Raw genomic sequence first — 6,688 nt, forward strand, 5'->3', positions numbered from 1 at the left:
GTTTATTTTTTGGTGAGTCGTTTATTTCGCTTTTTTGGAAGGAAACTCCAGTGTCGAGTTTTGTAAAAGTCAGAAGTGAAGCTTGAAGGGTTTTTTTTTTCCTGTAACTTTGTCTAGTTTTCACACACAGCGAAGTCTTAAGTGCCTTGAAACACACAGCGTTATTCGATGTGTTGAACATAATTTAAACTGAAACAGGAAGTCACGGCGGGACATATCAAGTGGCTTCTCCGCCTTTTAAAATTGCCGGTAGTGTTTATCTTACCTCACAGCCCGGGCTAAGCCGTACTTGACGGTTAGTACCATGCGTTTTTATAATGTCAGGGCGGGGCACTTCAGATTCAAGAGGGCGTTTGATTGGACCGAAAATCTGCTGAGAAGCTGAAGTGCAGAATGATATCATCAAAACTGTCGATCCGTATTGTTGGTAGAGAGAGACTGTACGTTTTGTACGCATATCTCTTCTAAATGCGAATTTTGTCATTGTTTTGGAGCACACGATCTTATAGATCACCTTAAGGCTGACATATTCATACCGTGCTAAAAGCCACAAAACTTCCGTTTTGATTTCGTGGGGACTTGAATGATGGAGGACATTCCAGTTTCTCAGTCTCGTGACAAATTGCACTGTCTTGTCTTATTAACTTAAAGAGGAAAAAAAAAAGAGAAGCTGATGAGGGAAGAACTGTTGAAGCGGTTATAAAGTGGTAACAGGAACTAAGTGACACAGACATTCCACAGCATAAAACCTAACTACAAATGGATAAAAACAATAGAACAATTGCTGTGAAAAAAAAAGAAGTTATCAATCACTTCATGATGTGCTGTTATTGGAAAATAATCAGCATCAGGATAGTGACGCCAATTGTGCTTCATATAAAGCTGCATCACACCACCCCGTCGTCGATCACTTTCCTATAACAGCACACCGCTGTGTGTTATCCCGTACTTTATAAGATAAGCCCTGGCTGTAAAGTCGAAAGAGATCGCATAAGGAATTTGTTTGAGACTCACACCAGCTTGTCGTGTTTCCTTCTGCATCATCTGATTTGTATGATGAACTGTAAATGGAAACTAATTGGGCCATGTGCTAGATGAAGTAATGTGTTAGTATGTTTAGAAGCATGGCAGATTGAAACAAACAGTTTTAACATGCACCACCTGGGCCACAGGGACTGACCATTACACCTCTCCAGCCAGTTCTACCAAGTACATCTCACCTCTTTAATGTTTAGTGTCACCTTTTGGATGAGTGATTTAAAAAAAGGTATTCTAAACGTGTGCCCAAGAAAGATCTGGCATCGTCCCAGATGGATGATTTTTAAGAATTTCTCCATACTGTATTAATATCCTGAAGTAAAGCATGACCTCATTGCTTATTCTATCTCGCTCTCTCTCTCCTTCCGTCTCTTTTTTAACTGCCCAGTGTAGTAATCAGCACATGGCATGTGTTTGTTAATGCACAGCATATGCTTTAGTGCACACGGTACAGGTAGTGTTACAGAACATGACTGATTGTTTCCACCTTCAAGGGTTTGTCCAATTTTGCTTCGAAGGAGAAATAGGAATATTGTACAAAAATAGCGTGTGTTGGGTTTATACTTCACGCTGTCATCATGAAATATGCGTGAAAAGAAAGGTAAACAAAAAGCCATGCAAAACATCAGTGTTGTTTTGCAACAAAGTTCTGCTGTACTTCTCTACCATTACCTATTAACATCAATGACTTCGTTGTTTTTCATATCAGCCAGGGATCTAACTTCTGTGTCCAACAGGTTGAGTGTAGACAGATCGACACCAGTAGCTAAAGTCTGACCCGTTTGGAAACCACCGGGCACCAAAACAGCAAATTAAATAAAACCGGTAGATGATTAAGAAGAGATAAAGATTTATTTGACTGTACCATGTTCAGCTTATGACCAGCATGTGACCAAAAGTCAGACAGCTCATTGAAATAAAGTCTTGTTTGTTCCTATGGTATTTAAATGCTGTTTGCTTTTCTGATTGCTTGACTTGACCGAATGCTGCATAAACGATTCCACTTTATGGCTCAGTGTTGGATCATTTCAAAGTTACTGGGATCCTGAGCAAGCTAAAGTTGCTCATTCCGATGGGTCTAACGTGCCGTTTCTATACTGTAGGTGTATATATATATATATATATATATATATATATATATATATATATATATATATATATATATATATATATATATATAGTATAATGTTTATAATCTCAACAGAATTACATTTTAATAAATAAGATTGTAAACATAATAATAATAATAATAATATTGTTTTTGTTGTTAATAATAATAATAATAATATACTACTAATAATAATAATAATCATAATCTACTACTACTACTAATAATAATAATAATAATAATAATAATAATAATAATAATGATAATAATATTAATATACTACTACTACTACTACTAATAATAATAATAATAATAGTAATTGTAGTAATAGTAATAATAATAATAATAATAATAATAATATACTACTACTACTACTACTACTAATAATAATAATAATAATAATAATAATAATATTAATATCATTGTTTTTGTTGTTAATAATAATAATATACTACTACTACTAATAATAATAATAATAATCATAATAATCTATTACTACTACTACTACTAATAATAATAATATTAATAATAATAATAATGATAATATTAATATACTAATACTACTACTACTACTACTACTAATAATAATAATAATAGTAATTGTAGTAATAATAATAATAATAATAATAATAATAATAATAATAATAATGATATTAATATACTACTACTACTACTACTAATAATAATAATAATAATAATAATGATATTAATATACTACTACTACTACTACTACTACTAATAATAATAATAGTAATTGTAGTAATAATATTATTAATAATAATAATAATAATAATACTATACTTCTACTACTACTACTACTAATAATAATATTAATATTATTGTTTTTCTTGTTAATAATAATAATAATAATATACTACTACTACTACTAATATTAATAATAATATACTACTACTACTACTACTACTAATAATAATAATAATAATAACAATAATAATAACAACAATAACTGTAATAATAATAATAATAATAACAATAATAATAATAACAATAACTGTAATAATAATAATAATAATAATAATAATAATAATAATATACTACTACTACTACTACTACTACTACTACTAATAATATACTACTACTACAACTACTTTTAATAATAATAATAATAATAATAATAATACTCCTAAATAGTTTCATTAATCCAGTGCCTTCCATGTTGTGTAAAAAAGGTAGACTATTTCTGAATCAGTTTTGCTCTATCTGTATGTGTTACTTCTTTCACCGCTTAATCAATAAGCGAAGATTCGTTAACATTTTGTTTGCTGAGTCCTTGCTCTCTTTAGGTGGTAAACAGCTTCTCCAGAGAAGCGGAAGTGTTGTGGTACAGTGATAAAGTTTATCAGCGTTTGGGAGTGCTTCCAAACTCACGCCACTAAATACACTCACGCTACTAAGCACACTTAAATACTATCTCAGTATATTAGCACACTGAACGTTTAACGCAGCAGCCAGTAAGAAGCACGGTCAGATCCAGGCTTGACCTCCATTTCCATTCAAATGCACTCATTTCACGACTGAAAAGTCTTTGTTGTTGAGGCCACGTTCAAATAATCACGCTTCCACCTGGGAGCGCATAAACGGCCTCTCGAAAGTGCCCTTCCATTTATTGTTGTTCAACATACTGACGGAGCTATTACCAGTGACGCATACAGAGGTCTTGACCAACACAATTGCTATTTTTGAGTTTTTCTTTTTCCAGTACATCAAACCTTATCCAAAAATAAGTGTCAATAATCAACGCCATCTTGAACCGGCTGAACCGAACACTCAGCCAAAACCGCTTTCACGGCATCTCTAAAAGCCTTTCTGCTCAGTGAGACGCGTTCAACGTGCTCTGGCAACGATTGATTACGAACAGCACAGAGCTATGAACAGCATCCACAAGGCTCAACGTGTTAATACAACGGATGGCGGATGTCAGTGTTCAGCAAACAGGCTTTTAACACGGTTGATTTGGAGGGCCTCTCGCAGTTCACAGCACTGATTTGATTTCATTCAGCACACGAACACCTGATGGGGGGTACGTGCGTCCTGGAACTGTGCTACTGACCAATGATGTGACTTTTGTCCTTTTTACTTTGCTGAAAAACAAAACAAAACAAAACTGGCAGCAGTAGCATACAGTGTCCTCCACTAATATTGGCACCCTTGGTAAATATGAGCAAAGAAGGCTGTGAAAAAAATTGTCTTTATTGTTTAAACTTTTGATCTTTTGTTAAAACAATTCACAAAAATACTCTGCTCTCATGGATGTCAAACAATTGAAAACAAAACACAGGTTTATGTAAAAAAAAAAAAAATTGTTAAATATAGGGATGCGAAAATTATTGGCACCCTTTTAATCAATACTTTGTGCTACTGTACCTTCCTTAGCCAAGATAACAGCTCTGAGTCTTCTCCTATAATGCCTGATGAGGTTGGAGAATACATAGCAAGGGATCTGAGACCATTCCTCCATACAGAATCTCTCCAGATCCTTTAAATTTCGAGTTCTTCAGTTCACCCCACAGGTTTTCTATGGGTTTCAAGTCAGGGGAGTGGGATGGCCATGGCAGGACCTTGATTTTGTTGTCAGAAAACCATTTTCGTGTTGATTTTGATGTGTTTTGCATGATTATCCTGCTGCAAGATCCAACCACGGCCCATTTTAAGCTTTCTGGCATGTCCATGATGAAATGTATCCTAACAAAATGTCCAGGACCTCCAGCCCAAAAACAGCCCCAAAACATTAAAGAGCCACCACCATATTTAACCGTGGGCATGAGGTACTTTTCCGTTATGGCTACTCTGTGTGCGCCAAAACCACCTCTGGTGTTTAATGCCAGAAAGCTCTATTTTGGTTTCATCTGACCATAGAACCCGATCCCATCTGAAGGTCCAGTAGTGTCTGGCAAACTGAAGATGCTTGAGTTTGTTTTTGGATGAGAGTAGAGGCTTTTTCTTGAAACCCTTCCAAACACCTGGTGGTGATATAGGTGACTTCGGATTGTAGTTTTGGAGACTTTTTGACCCCAAGACGCAACTAACCACTGCAATTCTCCAGCTGTGATCCGTGGAGATTTTTTGGCCACTCGAACCATCCTCTTCACAGTGCGTTGAGACGATATAGATACACGGCCAATTCCAGGTTCATTACTATATTCTTATAGCCTCTTCCCATTTTGTGAAGCTCAACAACCTTTTGCCGCACATCACAGGTATATTCCTTGGTCTTACCCATTGTTAGGACTAAGGGAATTTGGCCTATGTGTTACCTCATATTTATACCCCTGTGAAACAGAAAGTCATGGTTGAACAATTTCCTGTCCCTAGTCTTCCAGGTGTACAAAATTTTTTAAAATATCAATGGGAATATACTTCAAATATATTTTTCTTATATAAATTCATTAATAAAAGATCAGCATTTAAACGATAAAGACAATTTGTCACAATCTTCTTTGCTCATATTTACCAAGGGTCCAATATTAATGGAGGGCACTGTAATTCAGGATAAAATCCTTTCAGGATAAAATCTTTATAGCTTTTTATTCGAAACTAAAATAGAACCAAACCCTAATCTACTCTGAGTTGACCATTTATTAACCCCAAGTGAGCATCTGCTTTTTGATAAATGCGTATATGATAAAAGCAGCTGTTCCTCCAGACACAAATTGCAGGTAACATAATATCTGCAGCACAGTGATTAGACAATCAGTAAAATTTGGGACAAATTATCCTGTCATTTCTGCATATGGAAAAAAAAATTGCTTGATTGACTCCGAATGGTTTCAGGCTTATTTATCTGTGAGACTTGGTGACGTCAGCGTTCATCAAGTCATAAGGTCATATAATCCTTATAAATTATATCATCCCCAATCTTAAAGCAATGTGCAATCCTAAAATAAAAACACACCATTTATCTTTAATAAGGATTAAAAATACAATGCTGTTATAGGAAAATGATCAACAATGGGATGAAGTGGTGGAAATACTGCTACCAACCTGAAGTTGATTATTTTCATTCTGTGACTAGTGCTTTATTCCTTTTGCAACACAGCAAATTGCCAAACATTATGATTTTAAATTCATTTAATGATCCACACATCTTATTATTTATCCGCTTATAGTTACATTTAATCTTGTGGAACATCCATAAAACAAGTTAGCTATAAACAGTCATTCCCTGACCAACCTAACAGTCGCCACCCAAACCCCGCCCCCACCCCTTCACCCCCCACCCCCTTTCACTCTGTCTCTCTTGCTCTCGTTATTTTCCTAGTCATGTTCCCTAGAAACCGGAAAGGACAAAATCCTCTGTCCTGAGATTGCTGACACTGGAGACTCCTTCCATAAATGTTAAATAAACATCTCGTTACAGAAAGCTTCATCAATGGTTATACGTTATTCAAATGTTAATTCATTCATGTTGTTTAATCATTTGTTGTCAATTGTGCTGATGATTTGAATTACCGCTGTCATAAATAAATAAATAAATAAATAAATAAATAAATAAAAATCAATTAATCAACACCTTCTGACCAG

The 6,688-nt window shown here is 34.6% G+C and overlaps 2 protein-coding genes across 5 annotated transcripts in view; both read right to left on the reverse strand.

Annotated features, from left to right (window-relative positions):
• npm2a (nucleophosmin/nucleoplasmin, 2a) overlaps positions 1-6,688 on the reverse strand; it is a 182,907-nt gene that overhangs the window by 29,405 nt on the left and 146,814 nt on the right. The gene's annotated exons all lie outside the window — the stretch shown is intronic.
• adrb3a (adrenoceptor beta 3a) overlaps positions 1-6,688 on the reverse strand; it is a 38,900-nt gene that overhangs the window by 27,400 nt on the left and 4,812 nt on the right. The window lies entirely within an intron of this gene.

The sequence above is a fragment of the Ictalurus punctatus genome, chromosome 5, assembly GCF_001660625.3.
Source record: "Ictalurus punctatus breed USDA103 chromosome 5, Coco_2.0, whole genome shotgun sequence".
Lineage (NCBI taxonomy): Eukaryota > Metazoa > Chordata > Actinopteri > Siluriformes > Ictaluridae > Ictalurus > Ictalurus punctatus.